Genomic DNA, 13,181 nt, shown 5'->3' on the forward strand with positions numbered 1-13,181 from the left:
GGAATAAGAGGCCATTCCTGATAGTTCTGGGAGGTGGGACAATGGCAAACTTGGCCACCAGGGGAGATATGTACTAGGTTCCACTTGGAGAAACACTTCAGCTACAGAAAAAGTAGTAGTGCTCAAGGGAGTTGTATCTTGCTATTGTTCCAACATGGACAAGAAGCAGATAATGTGGGGGATGGAAGAAACAGCAAAATCAGAGACAACAAAAGCTAATTCTTTTTTAAGTGCTAGTCATATGCTAGCTTTATATATATCATGCTACTTCATCCTCAGATTAAACCTACTTATCAGGTACCATTAACATAATCATCCTAAAGTTGGAAACTGGAGGCTCAGAGGTGTTAGATAACTTGCCCAAGGTCACACAGCTAGCACCAAGAAACTCTCTGCTTCTGAGTGTTTATATGTATATACGTGCACAGTCTTCCCACACACAAATCTCTTACCTGGCTCCCCTTGAGTCCCTGTATCTCTTTCTTTTGGAGAGAAAGATAAAGGTCTTTATATAAGAAAGGCGTCTATTCCATCTGAGATCTCAAGAGTTGAGTCTCAGGTTTCTTAGGGAAGAAAAAGGGCATTTGAAATGGCACATTTATTAGTGTTATCTCAAAGGCATTTCTATCTCCCTCCCAAGGAGCTCCAGGAGCCCCATCTGTTCATGAAGATTTCACCTTCAGGCCAGCACCAAAAAAGCCAGAGAAGACAGGTTACAAGAGCAAAGCTGTCGTGTCTTGAAGAAAATAGGCCCATTTATACCAGTTCCCCTGAGTCAGAGGGGTTTTCATTTGTTTCAGCAGAAGCTGTTAGTATTCTTTTAGAAAAGCTTTCAGGAAAATGTACAACCCCTGTAGATATTCTAGTTTGTATGGGATTAATATGCTTATAGACATTATAACAAAACAGACTTGCACATCTTCCCCAAAATGAATTTAAGTGATGGGAAAGCATTTCATAGACTTGAATTTAGTCAGCATTTTTAAATGTCACTTTTTATTGACAACCATCTGGAGTGGGAACGAGGTGTGTTTTATGCCACTTGGCCGAGGCAATGGTTGGCCTGTATTATTTCACACTTGACTGTAATTAATTCTCTATTAAAAAGTAGGAGTGGGGGTGAAAATCTGAATGATGATATCAGACACCACAGCATGAATGCTGGGCTACCAAAAGCAGCCCAGAGGTCAGATCTCAACCTTTCCTCTCCCCTACCCCCCAAGAAAAAGGGACATTAAAATCATGGCTGGATAAGGTAGCACTTGGAATAATGCTGTACCTTATTGAATTAGGGGTAAATATCTGAACAACAACAACAAACACACACACACACACACACACACAGTTTCTAATGAAAATCTAAAAAAGTCTAAGACTTAGGAAACAAGCAATAAGCATGAATCCCACAGTGCAGGTGAGAGGTACGAATACTCCCACCTGGAGTTTTCCTACTAAGTGTGATATGGATCAGGACCTTGTCAGAACTGCCGATTGACAGCATCAAAGAACTGTGAAAACCTCAGAGATTCTTCACTACAACAACTTCATCCCCAAGATGGTAAAACCAAAGCCCAGCACTGTGCCTAAAGTCACACAACTCGAGGACTTCAGAACCAGGGCCACCTAGACTTGCTCCATTTACCCTTTGTTCTGTTGACAGATAGGTCACCAACTTTACTCCTTACGGAGAAAGAAATAGAGACCCACAAAGGAAACAAGATTGAGAGAAAGTGCTAGAATTCTCCCACACTGCCACACTTCCTCTGAGGAGTTTCCCTGCAGAGCAAGGTACACAAGAAGAGAAGGCAACTCCTGATTCCCAGCATTCTAAGTCAAACAGCTTGAAGCTCTCAGAAGAACTCCATCATTTCAATTAACAGTCAGCGAGATGTTGTTTAGTACCTACCATGTGCTGGACATTGTTCAAGATACCAGTGAACAAAACAAAAATCCTAGTCATTGTCCAATTTATTCTAGCAAAAAGAAGAGGCAAACTAGAGACATGATAAAGCATCCAATGTGTTAGCGGAAGCAAATGCTACGGAAAAAATGAAAATGTAGGACAAGCTAAGCAGGGATGAGAAATGTGGAGCTGGCACTTGGGTAAGTTACAGTAATAGGATGACGAGAGGATGACTATTTGATAAAGGGACATTTGAGCCAAGGCTTGAAGGAAGCAAATTAGCCAGGCAGATACCCAGAGAAGAGCAACCAGGGCAGTATGAGCAGAGGTCCCAACATCTGGCAAATTCGAGGAACAGCAATGGGGCCAAGATGGGTGGGATAGAGTAAAAGAAGACCAGCTCAGAGAGGCAACAGGAGGCAGGTAGGAACAGGCCTATGAAACTGTGAGTGTTTTAGCTTTTCCATTGAGAGAAATGGGGAGCTGCAGCAAGGTTTTGAGCAGAGAAATTATATCTCTGGCTTACATTTAAAAGCGCCAGTCTGAGTTTAGCATAGATTGGGGTGGGAGGAGCGGTAGGACACAAAGATAAAATCGGGCAGACCTGCTGGCAGGTGCTTACACTAATCTAGATGAGAGACGTTAGCTCAAGCCAGCATAGCTGTGATGGAGTTGATGAGCAGGAAATCACTCAGCATGTCCACACTCACTGGTCTGGTTCTGGAATCACAAACTCAAATGTCAGATGAGGCTAAACTGATAAGTTAATTAAGCAAAACAGATTCAATGAAAATGGAGACCTAGGCAGTGAGTATCACACATCCCATTGGAAAGGACAGTCACTACGCAGTGATGCCAACTGTCTCCATAAAGGACCATGGGCCAGAGAATTAAGAAATTGACCCAGAGAATGAAGAAATCTATGTATGAATGTTTAAACATACTGTATAGACCAAGCAAAACACACCTTAAAGCCAGATCTAACCAGTGAGTTTGTTACCTCTGATGATCCTGCATAAAGGTTAGATTAGTCACTGAAAAACTGGCCTCAGGCCAGAACATGATGCGGCAGCTAAGGCACTGGATCTCACATAGCTGACTCTGCAGTTCAAGTCCTGGACCCTATGGCCTAAAAAATATGTGAGGTGCATGCGCATGTGTGCCCAAAATCCCAAAAGGAGAATGGAATAGAAGGGATTGTGGCATGGCCATCCCTCTTGGGGGGGGAGGGGCGGGGGTGATTTCTCACTTTCCCTCTCTCTCTTCCCTTCTCTGGTGAATGCATGCACCCTATGAGGAAAAAAAATCTAAAAGAAAAACTGGCCTCCAAATATATGTAAAGTTACACCATTTCAGTGCTATCCACAGTTATGTTTTCTGGTGCTTGTGGGTTTTTATTATCAAGAATACTCCATTATTCACTTTGAATCTGCCAATACAACAAACATTTATTACAGGAGCCATCCGGCTGAGGTTTCTCCATGTGATGTTCCTAATAAATATTTAACAATTAGGAAAATAAAAACAGCCCAACCATATCAAAGATGCAGGAAGCCTTTAGTCACCCATGGTGCTGGAAAATTTCCTTAGAAACCCCACCTAAGACAAGCTTGTTACCAAGCAAGAGATGCAGAGATTTTAAGTTATCCTGAACTGAAAGAAGTTAGTGTCTGAATTCATCACTGTTTAGGTCAAGAAAGCGAAATCAACCTGAAATGATTTTGTAAGCATCTGAGAGAAGCAACAGGGAAATCCCCTCATCAATTCATATAATTACTGACAACTCACATAATGAGCTTCTCTTAGGCCCATAAATCAGCTAAACTGCAAGTTATTAGGTCTCTGAAAGGGGAGAGGGCTTGAGGGGTGCTTCCTGAGAGAAGGGTCAGCAGAGGGAGGCAGGAGGCAATGATGGCACCATTTCTATGTCCTCTCTTCTAGGCAGCTCTGGCCAAGTGCCAGTGACAGACATCCCCTCCTCAGTCCCACCTCTCTCACCACCAACAAGCCAAGGAGTGGCTCTGATCCCTACTGGGCCAAAGAGGGTTTTTTCCAGTTTCTCCTTCCTAGTCTTTAGGAGGCTCCAGAATATTCTCCACCTCCCATGAGAAAGACCAAAAGGAATAAGCCCCCTAACCAAATCCAAATTTGGATTTGGAGCAAGGGGAAGAGAAAAGCGTAGGAGATTCCTTTCCAAGTTTACTCAAATAACTAAATGTTTGGTTTGAGGGGACATATCCTTACTCATAATTAGAAAAGGCAGCAAGAGGAGCCAGCAGGTGGTGTAGTGATTAAGGTGTTGGACTCCTGCATAGCTGACCACAGTTCAAGTCCTGGACCTGGCAGCTTAAAACTCATGCCAGGTACATATACGCCTGTGCCCAAAATCCCAAGAGGAGAATGGTGGGCCATCCCTCTGGGAGGTGATTGTGCACTTTCTCTCTCTGTCTCTCTGGCAAGCATACACACACTATAACAAAAATCTCTCCCCCCAAAAAAGAAAAGGCAGCAAGAGTCCAGAGCTGTGCTAAGAATCAATCACCCAGCCTTCTATCTGGGAACACAGACTGGGCAAGAACAATCCCATGGGCCTCCTAAAATGGCCAAGTCCCATCTCTACTCTATTTACCAATCTGGCCTCAGCAACCAGGAAGGAAAAGAAAACAGAAGACTATGGTTGGGCACAATGACTCCATCACCCCCCAGCTCAGTATCCCTGGGCAAGTTGCTGCTCTCTGGCTCCTACCACAGTCATACAAAGAAGATGTCCTCAGTTCCAGGGAGGCAAAATGAGAAACTGAGGGTTCCCACTGGAGAAGCCCAGCACCCTACAGAGGAATCTCGCTGCTGACTGATACTTGCAAGCTCAGGGGCCAGGAATTCTGACAAAGGCAGCCTCTTGCCAGGACAGTCATGCCCAGGGACACACAAAAGCTGTGTCAGGGGCCAGCTGCTGGTGTAGTGTTTAAGGCAGCTGGATCCCACATGACCAACTGTGCAGTTTGAGTCTCAGATCTGGTAGCTTGAAAAACATGCCAGTCACATGTATACATGTGCCCAAAACCCTGACAGAAGAATGGAGAAGGGATTGCAGGATTGTGGCATAGCCATCACCCTAGGGAGTGCTTTCTCCCTTCTCCTCTGTCTTCCTCTCTCTCCCTGTCTTTGTCTGTCTCTAATGAGCATATTCACCCTATAACAAATGTTTTTAAAAGTTCGTGGAAAAATAGAACTAAACTGAGTTTTTAAGGGGGGAAAACAAGTTATGTCAGCCTCTGGTGCTAATACCAATGCTAAACCAGTGGATGCCAAAGTCATCTGAAGGAAGATAATAATAGGGCTACAATGTATGTCAGTGAGTGAGGGTGGCAGCAGGAGTGGCAAGCCAGGGTGGATGCAGGCCCATAATGCTGCAAGCAAGCCATGTGACTGGGATCACCCCAGAACACCACTTTTCAGACAGCTTTACTGTGTCAACCTCCTATGGCCTAACATGTAATCCATCCCGAGCTCTGGGTGCCAAAAATGTCACCCGCAGCAGAAAGTACATTCAAATTCAAAGCTTCTGCTCTTCTACTTAGAAGACTTCCAAGAGGGCAACTCTTCCGAATTTGAGGAAGATAGATGAGAAGAGCATTGACTACACGCCATGCACTGTGATAAGCACAATGCACACATTTTTTTCAAGGTTCATAGCAACCCGTGGAGGAAGGTTTTACAAATACGTTTAGTTGGGTGCTTGCAGCCCCTGCAACAGGCCAGGATCTGGCGTCAGATCCCAGCTTTTCTAGGTGAGTGGCTTAGGACCAGTGACTAAATTATGCCTCAGCGTTCACATCTGTAAAATGGAAGTAATAGTATTTGCCATGTATGGCTGTTAAGAGAACTGGGTTATTCAAGTAAGAGCTCCAATAGTCCAAGTACGAATGTTAGCTTCCATTAGCTTCTGCTGTTATATCAATTTTATATTGAGGACACTGACGCTCATGAAAGAAAGAAATTGCCTCGGGCCAAAAAGCTAGTAAGAGGCACAGCTGGGTCTTGAACTGAGGTCTTGCCCTTAACCACTGTGAACATTAACGGCACCCTGGGACGCTGTTAAAACATGGCTGAAATAAACTCAGAGAGAATTAACAGCTTAATTATATCAGTGAAATACATACCTAAGCAAACATAATTTCATGACCTGGAAAAACAGATATAAGATCTTTACTTCAGCTCTATAGCTGTCACTTTAAACCGGCTGCCGTCCAAGGAGAATAGGCAATTTTAGAAGAATTGATCTTTTTTTCTCCAGGGAAAGGTGGCAACACTGTGCTTTTTTACTTTAAGCTACATTTCATAATTAGAAGGAAACTTGGGAAGAGAAAAGAGACAGAGGAAGGGCAGCAATGACAGGCTTAACCCAGAGGGCAGGACGTGATGATAAAAATTAGACCTGCCTAGGACACAGGACCCTGAGGTCCTCGCAGTCACATACTAGCTGGGTGTACCTGACAAGAGGATGAGTGATTAAATTAGGAAACTACTTCATGAGAGCCCAGGGAGGCCTACATCCTACCTGGGCCCATTCTTCCCTCTTCAAAGTCCTGTGGAAAATATATGACAAAGAAGCACAAAACACTGTTTTCTTGAGTCTAAACCCCAACATAAAACACCAGCAATTCAGGCTAGACCACACAGAGAACTCCTCACCCAGGCTGATACAAATAACTGCATTCTTCCCCCAACATAAAATAATTTCCAGTCTTTCTGGCTATGGATAAAACACAAGTCATTGTACACCTTCCATCCACAGAGAAAATGAAATCAGAAAGGCAGAGATCATGAGAATGTCAGAAACCTATGTCAGGTCCCATCACTCCCTAGCGTAAAACCCATAGTGGTTAACCTGTGCAAAGATGGCATCCAAAGTCCAGCTGCAAGCCACAATGCCCTGCAGGGCTCCTGCCTGCTCACCCCTCTCCCACCTTCCTCCATGGCTTGATCAGCTCGTGCAATACGGGCCTCCTTGCAGCCCCTGTAACAGGACAGGCTCTGCATCACCTGGGAGCCTTTGCAGAAACTGCTTCATCTCCCTGGAAGGCTATTTCACTGCATCTTGACTTATTTCCTTCATAGCACTCACCTCTTTCTGTAAATAGATGATTTATTTGTTTTCTAGCTTTAAGCTTTAGTCTGTCTGTCTGCTCTACTAGACCATAGGCTCCAAGGACAAAGATCCTGGCTGTGTTATCTCATACTGTGTTCCCAGCCCTTGCCATATTTTGTAGAAGGCAGATGTGGCTAGGTCTCCCCCAGTTCCATTAGGGATAGTGAGTGGTTTAGTCTGACTATAAAGAGAAGGGACTGGGACCAGCAGTTACCATAATGGCTATGTCGCTGGACTCCCACGCAGTCGACCACGGTTCGAGTCCCAGACCCGGTGGCTTAAAACTCACACCAGGCACGTATGCATGCGTGCCCAAGATCCTGAGAGGAGAATGGAGGAGAAGGGATTGTGGCGTGGCCATCCCCTCTGGGGGGTGATTTCTCGCTTTCTGTCTGTCTGTCTCTATCTGGTGAGCGCACGCGCCCTATAGCAAAAACCTCTCCCCCAAAAAAAGAGAAGGGACTCAGAATAGGGAAGAGATTAAAAAGGGACACACAAATAAATGTCTGGGCTTCACCATGACTCCAGAGCAGACAGTGACAAAGAAAGAAGAAAGACTGCACTCCTTTGCTGTGCCCATTACCACCTGGTAAGCTCCACCTCCAGAATGCAACACCTCCTAAGTGTTCTTGACCTTTAAACATGTCAGTCCTTGCCTTCCTTCTCAGAGATAAGAAGCTTGTCTTTTTCTTTGATTCTAACCCATCCTTGAGAAAATCTAAAGGAATGAGTAAAAGGCCTTAAGCTCCTAGCTATGGCCAACATGGAAGGAATATCCTCTCTCTGGACCCCATTTACTTTATTTTTATAAACCACATCATTTTTTTCTTTTTTCTAATTGCTACAGAGAATGTGTGCTCATAGAGAAACAGAGAAAGAGAGAGGGGGAGAAAGTACCACTGAAGGGAGTGTGGTCATGCCACAATCCCTTCTCTATGTCTCCATCCTGTCAGGATTTGAGGTACACATGCATATGTGCCTGGCAAGTTTCTCAAGCCACTAAGGCCATGATTTGAATTGTGATCACCCATGTGGGATTGGGCTCCCTTAACCACTAGGCCATAGGACTGACCTTGACCACATATCTTTTAAGGTCACTAGCACCTAGAACATAGTCGCAAGGACTAACTCTCCAAGGAAATAAAACAAGTTTTCAAGTAAGAACATGAATGCTGGCATGAGACAGACTGGGGACACCCCAGCTTAACCACTAGCTTTGTGACTCTGACCACTTTTCTTAGCCTCTCCGAGCCTCATATTCCTTGACTAAAAAGTGGGAAAATAACTATCTTCCTCACTGGGTGATTGAGAAGACAGCTCCCACCCTGTGCCTGGGGCAAAATTTATGTTCCAGGAGGTCACTCCCATCTCTTGCCCAACTCCTTCCTCAAGCACACACCTTAGAAGACAACCCTCCAGACTTTTGAGAAGGAATCTCCAAGTCTAAGTACAGTCAGGCCACTTCCAGACCCTCATATAATCTCCAAAGTGTCATGACAACCCCCTCAACTCCATCCAGGAAATGGCAGACATGGTCCCTCACTTCCTCATCCTCAAAGAGTTTCCCCCTTTTCATTCAAAGTCAGGAAGGAGACAGTACAATTGGAAATAGTGAAAGGATATGTACAAACCCCATTTGTCATGCCCTTTACAGGAGATACGCTCTTTATAAGCCTGGGCAGATGGGTCCAGCAAAGTCATGGTTTGGGGAAATCCCAGATCTGTGATTAGTGTGCAGGTAGAGAGGGAGGATGCCATAGGATGGGCTGACAGCAATCAGGAGGAGAGCCTTAGCTAGTAATTTAGAACACAAGCTTAACCCAGAGGGCAGGATGTGCCCATATCCCAAATCTGTCATGTGCCAGCTTTGTGAGCCTCTGTTTCTTTTCTATAAAATGGCATAATAATGGCACCCACCTTAAAGGGTTGTTGTTTGTAGGGCTAAATGAAATTAACTTTACTAGCACTTTAACACACAATGAATTAACAGTATTGAGCATGTGACAAATTTCACATGGGCAAGAGGCATATAGCAGCTGCTCACTGAAAATGAGCTCATGTCCATAAATTATTGATACAGTTAGTTTTGTCTGCTTTTTCATGTCCCCATGTTTCTGTTAGGTAAGAAGGATATGCACACAAGGACTTCAATCATTCGACATCTATGAAATGCTAAGATCAGTACTATGTGCTGAGCAAAATAGACATCTGGCCCTTGGGGAACTTACAGTTGAATGAAAACTCAGCTTAGCTCAGGTTGGCATTGGCCATGGAAAACTGGAAGAAAAGAGACCACAGCATGACCAGGCTTCTCATTTCTCTCATGCATGTACACACACCCAAACATACAAATAACTTCGTATACACTATAATCCATGATTTTACAGCTCTCTCTTATTTGAAAATTGGCTTTTATATTGAAGTAGTATTAATAAACTGATAGCTAATAAATGAGTGCATAGACGATGGGGTTTCAAGCATTTACCTGGATAATTTCTAGCTAATCCCATGTTTCAGGTCATAGCTGAGCACTGGAATGCAGGGAAGGGATGTCAAGAAGAATCGGATATGATCTGGAAACAGACCATTGTGAGCCACCTCAAGCCACGACACAGCTGGCCTGGGCCCCAGCTCCCCTCTCAAGTCCTGAAAACCACTCGCTCCCTTGGCTCCACCATATCCCAGATCATCATCCCACAGACGTTACTACCTTTGCAAGTCTTTCTGTTTTATACCCTTATTATCATGCTCCAGATATTCCGCTTTCACAGGCACTTAATCAAGGCGCTCTGCTGGTTCATTACAGTATCTTCCGGCTGATATATTTCCCCTTATCTGGGAACTCCACCACAGCGCCTGTTAGTATTTAAAAGGATCTTTCTGAAGTATCATTTGACATGTTCCTGATAATAATTAATTCTAAGAACTGATCAAGATGTTAAGGGGAACCAGCCTTTCGAAACTGATAGCCACGTAGGTTTATCATGACAACAGCGGGGCCTTTTAAAGATGTTATGAGCAGGCTGGCTGCAGGAAGCAGGGGAAAGGCTGCTTTGTGAAAACCGTCTTGGTCGCTGCTTGGATCATCACTGTCGGGTTCTGTTATTAGTTTCATTATTCCAATCAAGTTTCGTTTTGTGCCCACTGGAAAAGAGACCAGAAGACATCTCCTCATTTTTAATGGAGTCAACAAGCATTAAATAGACTGTGCCCCACACAGCTGGACAGCCCTGAGTTTGCCTGCAGCACATCGCAAAGAACAGACCACAAGCTGGGCTCCAGACTCTGGTGTTCACACCTTCTGAGCTTGAGCGTGAGGTAAGAGGGGAGGAGAGCACACCAGCTCTCGGGGGGCAGCACCAAGGCACAGTCTGGGGCAGTCCATGCCTGAAGGAAATCTGAATTCTCTCCTCAGAGGTGCAGGTAGAGGGAAGCAGCAAGGAAGTGGTAAGGAAAAGGGGGTGCATGCAGCAGAAAAGGCAGAAATGACCCTTGAGAAAGACCCCAAGCCTCTCAGATGAGCACACTGAGTTTTGGAACCTCAGAAAGGAATACTCCCCAGAACCTTGTATCGGGTCAAATCCAGAGCCAACCACAAATCCTATGTTTCTTGGTACCACCGATAATATGGATTCCAGCCAGAAGGCACCTGGGCACCTTCCTGTGGGCTGGGTGACAGGCTGGCCTTTACTGAAGGTACAGTGGAGAATAGGGCAGGCACAGCCCCTGTCCTCCCAGTCTGGTGAAGGACACACACTATTACAATACAATGCAAAGAGCGTGCTATGCAAGCTGCTGGAACAACTATTTAATCCAGATTGAAATATAGCCAAGACATCCCAGACCAGGACACCCTGCACTGGGGGCTAAAGGGCAGGCCTTGATTAACCACAGAAAAAGGCTGTGTAGAGAGATGACCCCATGCTCATAGGGCAGAGGCAAGATGGAGTGTGTTCTGTAGGACCACAGCAAAAACCATGAGAAGGGAAGAGTGTCAACAATGGGGATGAAGATGGAGGATGAGCCAAATCACCAAGAGCCTTACTTGACTCGTTGAGAGTGTGGGTGTTACTGTGAAGACAAAAGGAGCCTCACAGATTTCAAGAACAGGAAAGACATGATTGGTACTTGAATATGATCCTTCTGAGCAAACAACATGGTACTCTGAAATGGACTCAAGGCAGGGAGAATTAGACTTCTTACAACTCTGCCACGTCTCACCTGTGTTTGGGGAAGAATAATTTCTCCTCATGAGCATCACTTAATCATCTATAAAATGGAGCTAACAACAACTGGGCCCTGCTGATCTCAACAGGGTGTTAAGAGACTCCCCTCATGCAAATGAGAACACCACCAAGCCCAATAAGTTAAATAAATGCAATGGACAGTGGCAACTCCCCAGATCACCAAAATTTTACTTCAGCCTATTGTTTTAATCTCTTCCAGAAAACAAATCTATTTAGACCTAAGAATGGTTGAATGTGATTTTCCATTTTTCTTCCCAGCCTGAACCTACAGCAGAGAAAAGGTTTGGGTGGCTATCACAGCAGCCAAGGAAAAAGAGGGACATAAGGAGAGGGGTACTCCAGGATTCTACAGTACAGAGCCCTCAGGCTCCAGGTGACCCCCATGATGAACACCACCAAACTACCTAATGTTGAGGGAAATAATCACACATCATGAAGATGATGTGTGTGAGCCCAGAGCAATAGCAACCTTATATATTACCTCTCTCACCAAACAATCATCTTTTAGGACCACAAAACCCTACTCTGATCAAACAAAATCTATAATTTGTCAGAGCACAGATACACACAGTGAAGGCTAACTGTGCCTCAGGACATCACTGACAAATGAATGGCAAGAGTGGAGATGATGTTGTCACCCATTTCTGCCAGCTGGGCTGCCTGGTGCCAACCTGAATATCAGTAACCCTACGGAAGAAGTTGAGCCAGGAAAGAATTAGCTGCACTTCCATTCTACAGCTGACAAATTTGAAAAACAAAAAAAACAAAAAAACAAACAAACAAACAAACAACAAACAATGCATAGGAGATGGTTAAGTAGGGATAGATGTTTCCCAAGTAAAATGTACCACCTTGACATTAAGGAACTAGAAAAGAACCTTATGGCTGATGTCTGTTTTAGGAAAGGTCTCTGTGTATAAAACGTCATTTTTATGATGGAAGGAATCATTACTGATGCACTCAGAGCTTCTGAGGCTCAGGAATAAGAGCAGCCTTCAGGACAGTAAGAGAACAGTATGGATGCCAATTTCTCACTTTAAGGGAAGCCAGGAAACTTCGACAGTGGCTCTACCAGGGCCTATGACCCTGTTCCCCCTCACAAGTCTCAAGCACAAGTGGTAGAGATTATCCTTTACTGAGCACACCAGGACGAATTGGCAAAAATGTTCTCTACTGCACTCTGAGGGAAGACACATACAGAAGACCTCAATTTCCTTCATTAGAAAACTTGGGGAAAAAATAAGAGACCAGCAGATGTTTGCTAGACTCTCATGTAGTCAACCACAGTTCAAGTCCTGGACCTGGCAGCTTAAAACTCACACCAGGGGCATGTGCGTGCATGCCCAAAATCCCAAGAGGAGAAGGGAGGAGAATGGATTGCAGCATGGCCATACCCCCCTGGTGGTGGTGGTGGTGGTGGGTGACTTCTCACTTTCTGTCTCTGTCTCTACAGTGCACACACTCTACAGCAAAAATCTCTCAAAAAAAAAAAAAAAGATCCTGGGACCAGCAGTTAGTGTAATGGCTATGTAACTGGAACCCCATGTAGTCGCAGGCACAGCCCCTGTCCTCCCAGTCTGGTGAAGGACACACACTATTACAATACAATGCAAAGAGCGTGCTATGCAAGCTGCTGGAACAACTATTTAATCCAGATTGAAATATAGCCAAGACATCCCAGACCAGGACACCCTGCACTGGGGGCTAAAGGGCAGGCCTTGATTAACCACAGAAAAAGGCTGTGTAGAGAGATGACCCCATGCTCATAGGGCAGAGGCAAGATGGAGTGTGTTCTGTAGGACCACAGCAAAAACCATGAGAAGGGAAGAGTGTCAACAATGGGGATGAAGATGGAGGATGAGCCAAATCACCAAGAGCC

General features: G+C 44.7%; 1 protein-coding gene across 1 annotated transcript in view; it reads right to left on the reverse strand.

The window, feature by feature from the left end:
* The window catches only part of SPOCK1 (SPARC (osteonectin), cwcv and kazal like domains proteoglycan 1), a 603,884-nt gene that overhangs the window by 495,847 nt on the left and 94,856 nt on the right, over positions 1-13,181 (reverse strand).

The sequence above is a fragment of the Tupaia chinensis genome, unplaced genomic scaffold, assembly GCF_000334495.1.
Source record: "Tupaia chinensis unplaced genomic scaffold, TupChi_1.0 Scaffold000672_1, whole genome shotgun sequence".
Classification (NCBI taxonomy): Eukaryota; Metazoa; Chordata; class Mammalia; order Scandentia; family Tupaiidae; genus Tupaia; species Tupaia belangeri.